The following is a 16,571-nucleotide window of genomic DNA, read 5'->3' on the forward strand; positions in this document are numbered from 1 at the left end:
CGTGCAAACTTAACTGCTGCGCCACTGGGCTGGCCCCTAAATCTAATTTTTTTATAGAAATACCAAAGGATCCAGTTATCCCACTACTGGGTATTTATCCAAAGTACTTGAAATCAACAATTCAAACAGACTTGCACCGCTATGTTCATTGCAGCATTATTCACAATAGCCAAGACGTGGAAGCAACCCAAGTGCCCTGCTACGGATGAATGGATGAAGAAGATGTGGTGTGTATGTATATATACAATGGAATACTACTCAGCCATAAAAAAGACAAAATCGTCCCATTTGCAACAACATGGATGGACCTTGAGGGTATTACGTTAAGCAAAATAAGCCAGACAGAGAAAGACAAACACCACATGATTGCACTCATATGTGGAAGATAAACTAACACACAGACAAAGGGAACAGATTTGTGGTGACCAGAAGGGAAGGGGGTTTGGGGGTGGGCAAAAGAGGTAAAGGGGCACATATATATGGTGAGAGAGAAAAATTAGACTACTAGTAGTGAGCATGATGCAGTCTATACAGAAACTGGTAAATAATAATGTACACCTGAAACTTCACATTATAAACCATTATGGCCTCAATAAAAATTTTTTAATTAATTATTTTAAGTATTTCTAATCCCATTTTTGGGATATCTTTTTACTCGGCCATGGCAATCATTAACTTTTTCACCACCCTGAAGGATTTTATACCCTGAGGTGTAAGAGTACGTTTCAGAAAAGTAAGTTTTTATGCGTAAAAGAGAAAGGAGCTAATGTGAAAGGAGGGCCTGGATCTCAGGGGGCTGAGGGGTCCTCCGTTTGGGGCAGGAGTTCAAATGGAAAGTTATGTTCAAGATACCAAGTCCAATAAAATTGTCCTGGCCAGGGCCAGCCCTGTGGCCAAGTGGTTAAGTTCGCACACTCTACTTCAGTGGCCCAGGGTTCGCCAGTTCAGATCCTGGGTACAGACCTACACACGGCTCATCAAGCCATGCTGTGGCAGCATCCCACACAGAAGAACTAGAATAACCAACAACTAGGATATACAAATATGTACTGGGGCTTTGGGGAGGAAAAAAAAAAAGATTGGCAACAGATGTTAGCTCAGGGCCAATCTCACCAAAAAAAAAAAATCATCCTGGCCCACATACCCCTGAAATGTTTCTGTGGACTGATTTGAAGAACGCTGCCGTAGACTATTTGGCCATTAAGATATTTGAAAGTTTATTGATTTATGCATATTTATCACTTTAATCATATAAAAGTTTAATATAAATTTAGCACATGGTAGAGAAAACTCACTGTTGAACAAAACTGTATGAATGTATGAGGATTAAATTGATTTGCTTAATGCAGGAACATTCTTTGTTATGCTAAAGTAATTTAGAATGAGTTTTCTCAGAATTCTTCCAGAAAAATGGATCACATTTCAACCATAGGTTGAAAATGAATCAAAGTGTATGGTTTGTATTGGAAAAGCAGAAACTTTATATTTTTTTAATTTAACTTTAAATTTTTTTTAATTTAATTTCAAGATCATTTTCAGTGAAAAGTCAACCTAAAGCATAAGGTGAAAGACTGGCTCAGAGGCATGGAGGGAGTACAGCAGAACTATTTCACAGAAGTCAAGCCTGAGACAACACGTTTAATTATAGGCTAGAACCCCAGAACTGTATCCCTTACGAGTTCAGTGCCCCACAAAGCTTACTAGAAAGTCCTTCGCATCTCTCTTAACTAGGTTCAGAAAAGCCTATCCAGTACTTGAGTGAGGACTCCCTAATTCCAGCTCTTTCCTAGAAGGGGCTCATCTCCATTCTTCCAGCGCTGGGAAACCTTAGAGGCAATCATCCTAGCTTGGCAAGACCGCTGAAGCGACCCTCCATCAACTCTGTTGCTAGGAAACAGGAGTCCCTCCAGACCCTTGTTACTGCTCCGGGGCCTTATTGTAGTGATTGGGAGTACAGACTAGATTGCCTGGGTGGGAACCTAGCTCTGCCACTTACTACATATGTGTCCTTAGGCCAAAGTAATTATTCTCTCTGCCTAATTTTTTCCACATATCAAAAATTGGGCTACTAATTATTATTACACTCTATAGTTATAAAGACTAAATGTGTTAACATGTTTCAAGTGTTTAGAACAGTGCCTGGCACCATGTAAATGCTTGCACCCATTAGCTATTATTAACAAAGGGCTGACTTTATCTAACTGTGTAGTTTCTAAATTACCAGGGCACTATTATTACCTCGTTTGAGCAGTGTTCTCAAACCAGGTCTCAATTTAGCATGCCTTGCAATCACCTGAAGGACTTGTTAAACTACAGATTGCTGGGCCCATCCCTAGAATTTGTGATTCAATCAGCCTGGAGTGTGGTCCGAAAATTTGAACTCTTAATTCTAGCAAGTTCCCAGGCAATAGTAACGCTGATGCTCCAGGAACCTCACTTTGGCAAATAATAAGGGTCTGTGTTGTTTGTTGCATTTTTGTTTCATTTATGTGTGGTGGCATAAAATTAGGATATATTCAGGATTTTTTATTTACAAGGATTTGCATAGAGTGTAAAAGAACTAAGAAAGATAATACAATAACTTAAGATGTTTCACCCCTGGGCCCAAAGGGATGATGGGAGAAGTAGCTGGAATCCATAGAAGGGAGTCAAGAGAAACTGATACTCTCTTTTCAAGAGACAAAGCCAGCCTCAGTGTAGGCAATCCTACAGGGAGGGAGCCAGGAGAATAAATATTCTGATGGCACTGTCTTCTATCACTCCAGTTTCTTGCTGGGACTCCAATCTGCTGAACCCAATGCGATTCAGAGGTCATGGGAGTTGTGTTGGATGTGGCTGGGAACTCCTGGGGGTTTCCAAGACTTTCAGGAGATCCTTGAAGTCTAAGCTATTTTCTTAGTAACACTAAAATGTTATTCGCCTTTTTCATTTTTATTCTCTCAATTAGGAATAGTGGAGTTTCCCGAAGACTATCTGACCTGTGATATTTCAACAGATGGAAGGCACAAGTGCATGGGAAAATCCAGCTGTCTTCTGTTAATCCACGTAGTAAAGAGAGTCCCAAAAAGGGAAAGCAGTGTTTTTTCTCCTTAAAAAGATCTTATTTATGTTAACATGTAGTTATTTTAGATGCATGAGTAAATATTTTAAACATTTCTCAGCTTTAATTTCTACTACAGTAAATACCAATAGATAGAACCCACGAAACAAGCTATATAAAGTCCTCCACAGTTGTTAGACATGTGAGAATCTTGAGCCCCAGAAGTTTGAGAACCCCTCTTAGAGGCCATACAGGTCAGCCTCCTGTGACAGGGCTCAGCTTGCAAGTCGTCGTCAGTCTCCTCCTTGAAGTGAAAGCCCCAGTGTCTGTGAGTGCCATCCAGAGCCTCTCGGTCCCTCTTGGGCCCTGGAATGACCTGGAAAAGCAGAATCCAGACCTCGTAAAGAAGTCTAAAAAGACTGAAGCTCCCTAGACTATCTGCTCTCTCTTTTTCAGCTTCCACACGTACTTTTGGCCATGCCTCGATCCCCAGGTGTGTTTAGATTTTGAAGCTAGCCCGCATGCCCAATTGAAGCTTCCTTGTTCTCATTAGCCCTGGGTGATTACAAAAACATGAAGTAAAAATGAATAAACGAAGACGTGTTATTCCACGTCAAAATGAAGTAGCACCCATGAAAAAAATCCATGTCAATATCTATCCAAATTATATTATTTGAAACGTGATTTATACGGAGACATTTGTGTTATTTACAAGAAATTGCTATTGTCTGCCTCTTAAGCTGTCCAGCTCTGCCCAACTTAAGAAAATGCATGACTCGTCCCTTTGGATCTGAAGTAGCAACTGAAGCTGTGCAGACAGAGACTTGTTCAGCATATGCCCTAAGTAGCAGGCGCTCAAAGGTCCCCAGGGTTGTTTTTTTTTAAGTAACGTATCTTACCTAGATCCTTACCAAGTATGTTGGAGCTATGGAGGCCTCTGGAAACTGCCGAAGAGCAGGCCTGAGACAGAGTTCATGCCTGTAATATCCTGTAACGTCCTACCAGAAAGTGACAGCAATGTAATGGAGCTGCTAGCACTTCAAACAAATTGGCCCTAGCCATATCCCCGAAAACCGTCCACTAGTAAGGTCCCTGGTCTAACTTGAAATTTTCAAAAGTATAAGCATTCAATAAATATAAACAGATACTCGTTTTCAGTGGTAATCAAAGATATACAAATTAAAACAATGAGGTATCCTTTTTTACCCACTGGTTTGGAAATAGTGCCAAAAAAGAGTGATAACAGGGGCCGGCCTGGTGGCACAGTGGTCAAGTGCACACGTTCCCCTTTGGCGGCCCAGGGTTCGCCAGTTGGTCTCCCGGGTGTAGACGTGGCACCACTTGGCAAGCCATGCTGTGGCAGGCATCCCACATATAAAGTAGAGGAAGATGGGCATGGATGTTAGCTCAGGGCCAGTCTTCCTCAGCAAAAAGAGGAGGATTGGCAGCAGATATTAGCTCAGGGCCAATCTTCCTCAAAAAAAAAAAGTGATAACACCACGTGGTATTGTGCACATTAAATTTGTTAAGTGGTAAACTTACATAATGTTATACATCAATTATATGTTGATAAAGCTGGAAAAAAATTGTTAAGAGGGAAGATCTCATGTTAAGTGCTCTTACCACACACACACACGCACACACAAACCACAAAGTGACACAAGGACACTCTGGGAGGAGTTGGATATATTTATTACCTTGACGGTGATGGTAACACAGGTGTTTGCATATGTCCAAACTCAGCAAATTGTGCACAGTAAATACTTGCAGTTCTTTGTATGTCAATTTTCCCTCAATAAAGCCATTTTAAAAAAAGAAAGAGTGATAATGTCCAGAGTCAGCAGGGTGTAGGAAGAGGGTAATACTCATATGGGGTTTGTGGGAGTGTCAACTGATAAAACTTTTCAAAAGCATTAAAAACACATACTCATTGATCTAGCAATTCTACTGCTGGGAATTTATCTTCAATAATATATTGAGTACCCAGAGGGATTTCGTAGTTTGTTTTGTTAGTGGTTTAAATAAGGGGTCTATTTATCTCGAGCCATGAGAAGTCCAACAGTGGAGTCTCCAGGGCCAGCTGAAGATGCTGTGAGGGGATGCTGTGAGAAAGCCAGCTCCCCCTTCCTGCTCTGCCATCAGAAGTGACGGCTGAGGCTGACCCCATGGCATTGTGGTTAAGTCCGGCATGCTCCACTTCGGTGGACGGGGTTCACAGATTTGGATCCCAGACGCGGACCTACACAACTTGTCAGCCGTGCTGTGGCAGCAACCCACATACAAAATAGAGGAAGACTGGCGCAGATGTTAGCTCAGAACTAATCTTCCTCAGAAAAAAAAAAAAGAAGAAGATGGGGAGTGGATGTTAATTCAAGGTTAATCTTCCTCAGCACAAAAAAAGAAGAAGAAGTGACTGCTGCACCTTGGGCAGTGTGACCTGTGGAGAGCAGGAAGCCCAGGAGGCATTATGAGCTGCTTGAATTTCTGCCTCATTGGCCAGAACCAAACGACATGGCCACTGGACCTGTAAGAGCGCCTGGGAAAGCAAATGTTTATCCTTCCAGCTTTTAGAATAGAGGAGGGCAGTGAGAAAGGAGTTGAAGTGGGTGTTGAGTGAGCCAAGCTGCAAAAACTACCCCACAACCTACATGTCTACCTTTAGGGAACTGATTAAATAAATTAGAGAATATCCATTGTATGCAGCCACTGATTGTGGTGTGGTTAATCTTGTTTGTTGTATATTTAGTGAAAAGGGTAGATTATAAAATAATGTGTTTCACAGGATCTCACTTTGCTAAAAATACATGTGTATACTATACATTCAGACAAAAACACTATAGACATGATGGTTCTAATTCCAGATCGTCTTTAAAGATTTCTACATTCTCTGAATTTTTTTGGCAAGCAATCATGCCTTAGTTTTAGAATCAAGAACAGAAAATAAATCTCCATTTTTAAGTTTTCATTGGACCTGAAACAGGAGATAAACTAGTCAGTCAGTTAAAATCAACTTGTTGAGGCCTCTTTCCCCCAGTGACCTCCAAATCTTAGCCATAAAACTTTCGAGATTGACTCAAAGCCAAGTATAAAGAGAAAACCATAAATAAGTCATTTTGGGAAATATAGTTATTTGCAGTCTGTTCTATTTCACTTGTATTTCTAAGTGGACAAACTCCAGCACATCTTCAGTGACCTGACAGCAGCTCAGTTGATGAAGCCAGGTGATAATTATTTCAGGAATAGGCTCAGCTCAAAACCGTGAGGAACATGATTCTGAAGGAAGACTGCCCAGCACGCCAGAAAGAAGTCAAGGGCGAGGATGCTAACGTGAAAAGTTCCTTGTGAATTGGTCTGGTAAAATTCGATACCGTAAATGTGTCATCTCTAAGGAAATCTCAGGAACAGCAACATAACATATAGGCTCTCCTTGGAGTTTCAAGTGATTTGGTTTTGTTTGATTGCTGATGAGATGGCTCATAAGGAACTTAAGACATTGTAATAAACCATTTGCAGAGTTACATTTTTTGATCAAAACTGCCTTATTTTTAAAAATAATAGTGTAAATCTATCTTGCCCCCAAATCCTCCAGTCTGAAGAGGCACTAAGCTTTGACCTTAACGCTGTCTGGGCCAGAAGGTTCTGGCAAACTCAAGTAAGGTCTGTGATTGCTTGCAAAGTGACAGTAACTGGTTCTCATAAGATTCCTGTGGATGTACCCACAAGAGAAGCAGCACACATGCTTTGTGGAAACAATATATGAGTGATGGTCCCTTTACCCCTCCTTTTACAAAAGCAAAAGAGTGCAAAAGGAAGAAAGGTAAAAATCAGTGAACAATAATGACATAAACATGAAGACTGGGGCAGAAAGGAGGAAAGACAAGAAAGTAGTTCAAGTAGAGGCTAAGAAGTACGACTCTTAAGGATAGAGTTCACTTAGCAGCTTCGTAAAATGTCTGGTGAAACCAAAGGAATATGCGTTTAAAATCAAATTTTAAAACGAGCCAGACTATCCGTGTTTCCTACACGCTCTGTGTCTCTTAAAGCCAGCTGATCGACAGAATCATTTGTGGATTTTGTTTTGTTTTAATGTAAATTCCTGAGCCCCACCATCCCAACGTTCTGATTCTTTAAATCTGGAGTTTATCCAAGAAGGCTGCTTTTTTTTTTTTTACCATTTAATTTTTTAGACAAACAATTTAATTTTTTAGACAAATTTTTTAGGCTATAATTCACGCAAAATGAAATACACCCATTTTAAATGTACAGTTAGGTGATTTTTTGGCCAGTATGTATACCCATGTAGCCTCTACCACAATCAAGATATAGACCATTTCAGGGGCCGGCCCGGTGGCACAGCGGTTAAGTACGCACTTTCCTATTCAGCGGCCTGGGGTTTGCCAGTTTGGATCCTGGGCGCAGACATGGCACCTCTTGACGGGCCATGCTGTGGCAGGCGTCCCACATATAAAGTAGAGGAAGATATAGACAATTTCGTCTGATGAGACCTCCTGCCCCTCAGTGATCTCCAAATCTTAGCCATGAGACTCTCTAGACTAATCCAAAATCAAGAATGAAGAGAAAACCATAAACCCCAATACATTCCCTCGTGCCTTGACAATCATGTCCCCAACCCACCCTGGGCAACCTCCAGCACAGGCAACCACTGATGTGCTTTCTGACCTATACATTGGTTTTACTTCATCTAGAGTTTTGTATAAATAGACTCACAGAATGTACCCTTTTGTGTCTGGCTTCTTTTGCCCAGCATAGCGTTTTTGAAACTCATCCATGTTGTTGCATGTATAAGTAATTTATTCCTTCTCAATGCTGTGTAATATTCCATTGAATGGAGCTACTAAAATTTGTATATCCATCCACCTGTTGATGGATATTTGGGTTATTTCCAGTTTTTTGTTATTATGAGTAAAGCTGTGATGAACATTTATATAAAAAATTCTGTGTGGACACGTTTTCATTTTGCTCGACTAAATGCATAGAAATAGGATTGACAGGTCATATGGTTACGTGTAAATCTGACTTGTTAAGAAACTGCCAAATAGTTTTCCATCATGGTTGAACCACTTTGGGCTACCAGCAATGTATGAGAGTTACAGTTGCTCCAAATCCTTGCCAATTCCTGGTATTATCAGTCTTTAATTTTAGCCATTCTAAATTTAGCCATTCTATTTAGGGTATAGTGGTATCTCGCTGTGCTTTTTTTTTTTTTTACTGGCACCTGGGCTAACAACTGTTGCCAATCTTTTTTTTTTTTTTCTGCTTTATTTCCCCAACCCCCTCCCCCCCCCCCCCCCAGTACACAGTTGTATATCTTAGTTGCAGGTCCTTCTAGTTGTAGGATATGGGACGCCGCCTCAACGTGGCCTGATGAGCAGTGCCATGTCTGTGCCCAGGATCCGAACCCTGGGCTGCCGCAGCTGAGCGCGCAAACTTAACCACTCGGCCACGGAGCCGGCCCCCTTGCTGTGCTTTTAAATTGTTTTTCCTGATCACTAATAATGTTGAACATTGTTTCATGTGCTTATTCATATGTCTTTTTTTTGAGAAGTATCTATTCTAATTTTTTGCCAAGTTATTATTGGATTGTCTTATTACTGAGTTTTAAGATATATGTATTCTGGATTCAAGTCCTTTATTAAATACATGTGTTACAAATATCTTCTTTGATTTTGTGGCTTGTGTCTTAGTTTTCTTAAAAAAGTCAACGAAGAACAAGGTTTCAATTTTGATAAAGTACATTTACCGAGTTTTTCTTCTATGAATAGTGCTTTTTGCATCCTATCCAAGAAATTTTTGCCTACACCAAGGTTGCAATGATTTTCTCCAATATTTTTTCTAGAAATTATACATTTTTAGCCTTTACTTTTATGTATATGATCCACTTTGAGTTAATATTTGCTTATATTGTGAGAGAAGGATTACAGTGCACTTTTTTTCCCTACAGATATCCAGTGGTTCACCCGTTGTTGAAAAGACTTTCCTTTCTCCGTTGAATTGCCTTCACAGAGTCAGAAATCAATTGAAAAAATAGAGAGAGATTTATAGATGGATAACAGATAGAGAGATGTATGTGTTTCTGGACTCTCCGTTTCGTGTCTTTGGTTTGCGTGTCTGTTCTTCCACCCGTCCCGCGTCGTCTGGTTACTGCAGTCTATCTTGAGATCAGGTCGTGTAAGTCTTCCATCTTTGTTTTTTATTTTCAAGATTGTTTTGGCTAATGTCTAGGTCCTTTGCATTTCTATTTCAGGATTCAATTTGCTAATGGTTTGTTAAGAATTTTTGTGTCTATCCTTAATGACTGATATTAATCTGTGGCTTTCTTTTTTTTTTTTTTTTAAAAGATTGGCACCTGAGCTAACAACTGTTGCCAATCTTCTTTTTTTTTTTTTCTCCTCCTTTCTTTCTCCCCAAATCTCCCCCAGTACATAGTTGTATATTTTAGTTGTGGGTCCTTCTAGTTGTGGCATGTGGGATGCTGCCTCAGCATGGCATGACGAGCAGTGCCATATCCGCGCCCAGGATCCCAACCGGTCGAACCCTGAGCCACGGCAGCGGAGCACGCAAAATTAACCACTCGGCCATGGGCCTGCCCTGTGGCTTTCTTTTCTTATAATGACTTTGTCAGGTTTGGGTACTGACTGATAATGACCTCATAAAGTGAATTGGAAGAGTTCCCACCTCTATTTCCTGAAAGAGCTTGTGTATTATTTCTTCCTTAAATGTTTAGTGGAATTCTCAAGTGAAGACATATGAGCCTGGACTTTTATTTGTGGAAAGATATTTAAGGGGGCTGGCCCAGTGGTGCAGCGGTTAAGTGCACACGTTCCACTTCGGTGGCCCGGGGTCCACTGGTTAGGATCCAGGGTGCTGACATGGCACCGCTTGGCAAGCCATGCTGTGGCAGGCATCCCACATATAAAATAGAGGAAGATGGGCATGGGTGTTAGCTCAGGGCTAATCTTTCTCAAAAAAAAAAAAAAAGAAATATTTAAATATAAATTCCATGTAATTAATAGGCATAGAACTATTCCAACTTTTTATTTCTTCTTGAGATAATTTTGGTAATTTATAACCTCAACAAATTGGCCTATTTCATTGATTGGCATAAAGTTGTTCATACTACTCCCTTATTAGCCCTTTCATATCTTTAGAGATGTTCCCTCTTTTATGCCTGATATTGGTAATTTGTGTATTCCCTCTCTTTTTCCTTCATCAGTCTAGCTAAAGGTGTATTCATTTTATTGACTGCGTTTGATAGATTGTGTTTTACTTCAAAATATTTTCTAATTTCCTTTGCAACTTCTTCCCTCACCTGTGAGTTATGAGGATGTGTGTTTAATTTCCAGATATTTGTGGGGCTTTACAGATAACTTTTATAGTTAATTTCCAATTTAATTCAATTGTAATAAAAAGGAACACTTGGTAGTTTTTCAATCATCTTACATTTATTGAGACTTACTTTCTGGCCCAGAATCTTACCTATCCTGGTAAATATTCCACGTGTACTTGAAAATATAGCGTTGTTTCACATCTTCTGTGTCCTTAGAGATTTTTCTATCTTCTTGTTCTATCAGTTACTGAGACAGCAATATTGAAAGCTCCAACTAAAATTGTGATTGTGGACGCTGGTCCAGTGGCATAGTGGTTAAGTTTGGGGCCTCCACTGGGCAGCCCAAGGTTTGCCAGTTCAGATCCCGCGTGTGGACATACGCACCGCTTGGCAAGCCATGCTGTGGCAGGTGTCCCATGTATAAAGTAGAGGAAGATAGGCACAGATGTTAGCTCGGGGCCAGTCTTCCTCAACAAAAAGAGAAGGGCTGGCAGCAGATGTTAGCTCAGGGCTAATCTTCCTCAAAAAAGTAAATTAAATTAAATTAAATCGTGATTGTAGATTTATCACTCCTTTTGATGCTGTCAGGTTTTGCTCAGTATATTTTAAAATTTTGATATTAGGTGCCTGCAAATTTAGGATTGCTATGTCTTCTCAGTGAGTTGACTTTTTTGTTCTTATGAAATGTCGCTTTTTAACTCTGGTAAAGTTCCTTGTCCTTATGTCTACTTTGTCTGATCTTAATATGGGAACTTCACCTTTATTTAAGGTTAATATCTGCATGGTATTTCTTTTCTTCCCTTTACTTCTACCCTATATGTGCCTTTATATTTAAAGTGCATTCCTTGGGGCCAGCCCCGTGGCCAAGTGGTTAAATTTGCACGCTCAGCTTCGGCCGCCCAGGGTTTCACGGGTTCAGATCCTGGGCGTGGACATGGCACTGCTCACCAAGCCACACTGAGGTGGAGTCCCTCATGCCACAACTAGAAGGACCCACAACTAAAAGTATACAACTATGTACTGGGGGGTTTTGGGGAGAAAAAGGAAAAATAAAATCTTTAAAGTGCATTTCTTATAGATAGCACAATAGTTAGGCCTTGCTTTTTCGTTCAATCTGACAATCTCTGCCTTGCAACTGGTATATAATTATCAATATGGTTGAGTTTAAATCTACCATCTTCCTATTTGTTCCCTATTGTCTCATCTGTTCTTTGGCCGTTTTTCTTTTTTCCTTCTTTTGAACTGAGTGCCGTCTCTGCTTAGGATTTCCTCCCTGAACCACTGTCCAAACAATGCCCCTGGGACAAGGTAGGGTTTGCCTCCTTTGTTTCGCTTCCCTGAGGCATCATCATCCTGTCCTACTTGTTGTCCAACGACTGAAAACAGTTGTTTCATATATTTTGTCCAGTTTTCTAGTTGTTTCCAGAGGGAGGGTATATCTAGTCCCAGCCACCCCATCATGGTCCAAAATTTAATTCTGGAATATGTATCGTTGAAATATCTAAAGTAGGTCCAACATGGAGTCGCTCATGCTAAGCCTCACGTCAGCAAACCAAAACTTAACTAAGTGTCTGTGTTCTGCGTTCTCAGAAAAGAAAGGCCTAGGTCAGCCAGTCAGCGCTTGCCTGCTCAGCGTGAGTTAGCTAACCCGGTGCTGGAGCTCCCCTTTCCCCATAGAGAGAAAGTAGTTCTCCTTTAAGCAGTCAGCAAGTGCCCAGGATAACTTCCTTGTTCCTGCTAACTGTCGTCTATAGAAACCTCTCACCTCACACAGCTCTTCAGAGCTCCTTTCTATCTGCCAGACTGGATGCTGCCTGATTCATGGATCACTGAATAAAATCTACTAGATCAGTAAATTGTCTGTGGGAAATTCTCTCTTAACAGTATTTAATGAGTTTCAATTAAGTAGAATTAATTAGGAAAATGTCCCTACTGGGCAGGAAAAGACTTCAGGTATCTGTTTCTCTTCTCATTCATTCAGCTAAGTTTTATTGAACACCTACTAATCTACATGGCTGTTGGAGATGCAACTATGAGCAAAAGCAGATAAAACCTCAGCAAGCTTCCGGTGTGGGGAGGAGGTACTAACACTGATTAAATCACGGGATGATTTGTTCTGGTAAGTGCTGTAAAGGAAAGACTGCCGTCTTATGAAAGCGTGTAAGAGAAGTGATCTAGCGGGTGGGGTGGCGATGGTGGGGAAGACTTTCTAAGGAAGTAAATTTGAGCTAAGATCCAAAGACGGAGGAGGTAATTAATAGAAGAGGAAAAAGCAAGGGGCTTAAGATGAGTCTTTGGTGGTAGAAGGAGCCTGAAATCAAGCCAGGCCTAATTGTAGTCTTCAGCCTCAGAGCAGGAGAAAATTGCTGCGGTATTTGAAGCCCGAGATTGACATGATCCGATTTGTCTTTTGAATAGATAACTGTGTATTTTTGTATACTCGTACAATGAAGAGATTCTGCTGCGCTGAAAATAAAGGGACTAGGATAACGTGCTTCAGCGTGAAAACTTCACACTCATATGAGATTAAGTGGAATGGGGGTAGGGAGGGAACAAGTGGCAGGATGCATACAACGTGATTTCATCTCTATGAAGCATTACAATATTCAAGAAAATACACAAATACACACATACACCGACATATATAAATGTTGTAAAAGTATACAGCCATGTGAGAAAATGATAAATACCAAAATCAAGGTAGCAGGTACCTCTATCTGTAATACTAATTACGATAGAATGAGGAGAGGAGAACATGGCTGCAGAGGGTTACAAGAGGGACATAACCGTAAGTATTTTTACTTTTTTTAATATGTGATTTGGATATATGGATATACACCATTCCTTATTCCTTTTTGTATGTCTGAAATATTTTATTAATATCACCTTGCAGGGGCCGGCCCAGTGGTGTAGTGGCTAAGTTCGTGCACTTCACTTCAGTGGTCCAGGGTCCGCAGATTCAGATCCCAGGCATGGACTTAGCACTGCTCGTCAAGCCATGCTGTGGCGGCATTGCACATAAAATAGAAGACTGGCACAGATGTTAGCTCAGCAACAATCTTCCTCAAGCAAAAAGAGGGAGATTCGCGACAGACGTCAGCTCAGGATCAGTCTTCTTCTCACACACACACACACACACACACAAATCACCTTGCAATATGGATAATGGATTGGAAAAAATCAAGAATAGATATGGAATAGAAATAATAATTGATATGGAAAGGAGGTCATTATAGCAGTCTACCTGAGAGATGATGATATCTTAGGCTGGTGAAGTGATAACGAGATGGAGAAAACCAGCTATGTTGAATAATATTCATATGTAAGCGATAAAATCAATGGAATCAGCATGTGCTCACATTGGATCAATATACCCTTCCTGTCCATTTGATCTCTCAAAGCTCTCTTGATTGTATCTGCTTAGCTCCATCCTCGCTGCCACTATTATTTTCCACCTGGATCACTACACCAGCCTCCAAACCAAATGCAGAGTTACCTCTTACTTTCAATCTATTTTCTATATGTCATCATATCACTGCCCTGTTTGAAACCCCTTAATGAGGGCCCTATTAATCTTAGACAAAAGGTAAACTATGTTTACCTGGCCTTTACATAATTAAAACAAATTGCAATAAAGTGCTTGCTATTAGGTCGAGTCACATAAAATTACCTTTTCTGTGCATCAATAACAGTCAATCAGCAATTTCATATGGTTCAACCAACTCAGGCTAAACACTGTCCTATATATAACTAAATGTACATATATTAACTAAATTTAATCCTCACAATAATCTACTAAAGAAGGCACCATCATTTTCATCATTTTACGGAGGACAAAACCAAGGTACAGAGAAGTTAAGGACTTGCCAAGGTTTTACAACTGGTGAGTGGTAGAGCCAGGATTAAAAAGCAGACAGGGTTGGCTAGAAATGGAGACATTGAAACTCTTTTACATCGTTGGTGGGAAGGTAAAGTGGTACAGCCACTACGGAAAACAGCTCGATAGTTCCACCACAAGTTAAACCTGACCCAATAATTCTACTTCTAGGTATAGACCCAAAAGAATTGAAAACAGGTGTTCAAACAAAAACTTGTACACGAACGTTCATAGCAGCGCTATTCACAAAGGCAAAAGATGGAAACACCCAATGTCCATCAATGGATGGAATGAATAAATTAATGGTGGCATATTCATGCAATGGAATGTTACTCAGTCATAAAAAGAAATGAAGTACTGGGGCCGGCCTGGTGGCACAGTGATTAAGTTCACATGTTCCGCTTCTCAGCGGCGCGAGGTTTGCCAGTTAGGATCCCAGGTGTGGACATGGCACCGCTTGGCATGCCATGCTGTGGTAGGCGTCCCGTGTATAAAGTAGAGGAAGATTGGCATGGGTGTTAGCTCAGGGCCAGCCTTCCTCAGCAAAAAGAGGAGGACTGGCAGCAGATGTTAGGTCAGGGCTAATCTTCCTCAAAAAAAAAAAAAAGGAATGAAGTACTGATACATGCTACAACAGGGGTGAACCTTAAAGCATTGTGTGAAGTGAAAGAAGGCCACATGTTATATGATTCCACTGATGTGAAATATCCACAATAGGCAAATCCATAGAGACAGAAAGCAGATCAGTAGCGCTACCACACAAAATTGGGGTTCTCTTGCCCAATGCACGTAAAAGAAGCCAATTACTACAGCATCAGCTTTTGGGAAAAGAAATCAGCCTTATTGCTAGATCAATCTGCAAGGAGACAGGGGCATATGCTTTCAGATCTGTCTCCCCAATCCAGTCTTGGGGCAAAATTTATGGGATGGGGGCCGGCCCAGTGGTGCAGTGGTTGGGTTCGCAGGTTCTGCTTCAGCCACCTGGGGTTCACTAGTTCGGGTCCCTGGCGCAGACCTGTGCACCACGTATCAAGTCATGCTGTGGCAGGCATCCCACATATAAAGTGGAGAAAGATGGGCATGGATGGAAGTTCAGGGCCAATCTTCCTCAAAAAAAAAAATTATGGGATGAAGGGCAGGGCAGTCTGAAGTGTGGAGATAGATGACTAGAGGTAAGCGGAAGTGAGGTAATTGATGATCTACACAAGCATAGTCAAGCTTCATGGCTCTTCACAGGACGCATGTTCACAAAATGGTGGTATTAGCATGATCTGAGGGTGGAGTTCCTCGATGTCGGGAGTTCACCTGTTGGGCACTTGTGCAGGCCCAGTTGGTGGGTTGGTGATCTCAATCAGCCTGAACTGGACAGGGAAGGACTCTCAGCTCCTGAGAGACAATTCTTAATTACTCAGTTGACAAGATGGGGTCGGTTGAACTGGTCCTGGAGAGCCCGCAGTTAGAGTAGTTGCCAGTGACTAGGGTAGGGGGAAAATGAGAAGTGACTACTTAGTGGGTATGGGGTTTCCATTTGGGGTGATAAGAAAGTTTTGTAACTAGATAGTGATGATGTCTGCACACTAGATAATTGTAAATGTACTCGATGCCACTGATTTGCACACTTAAAAACGTTAAAATGTTAAGTTTTATGTTATGTGTATCTTACCACAATTAAAAAGAAAAGACAGGGGCTGGCCCGGTGGCGCAGCAGTTAAGGTTGCACATTCCACTTCAGCGGCCCCAGGTTCACCGGTTCGGATCCCAAGTGCAAACATGGCACCGCTTGGCAAGCCATGCTGTGGTAAGCGTCCCACATATAAAGTGGAAGAAGATGGGCATGGATGTTAGCTCAGGGCCAGTCTTCCTCAGCGAAAAGAGGAAGATTGGCAGTAGTTAGCACAGGGCTAATCTTCCTGGGGGGGGAGGGGGGGAGACAGAGGGCGGGGCCGGCCCCGTGGCCGAGTGGTTAAGTTCGCATGCTCCGCTTTGGTGGCCCAGGGTTTTGCCAGTCCGGATCCTGGGCCCAGACATGGCACTGCTCATCAGCCCATGCTGAGGCAGCATCCCACATGCCACAACTAGAAGGACCCACAACTAAAAATACACAACTATGTACTGGGGGGCTTTGGGGAGAAAAAGGAAAAATTAAATCTTTTTTTAAAAAAAAAGACAGTGGGCTTCAGAGTTTGTGCACTCAGTTACGACAATCCTCTGGCTACCCTGTCACCTCAGATCTTACGGCTTGCTCACGCTTCATGGAGTATGGGTGTCCGAATTAACCACAAAGACATGCTGTTCCCTCTGCTTGG

The sequence above is a fragment of the Equus caballus genome, chromosome 6 (assembly GCF_041296265.1).
Source record: "Equus caballus isolate H_3958 breed thoroughbred chromosome 6, TB-T2T, whole genome shotgun sequence".
Lineage (NCBI taxonomy): Eukaryota > Metazoa > Chordata > Mammalia > Perissodactyla > Equidae > Equus > Equus caballus.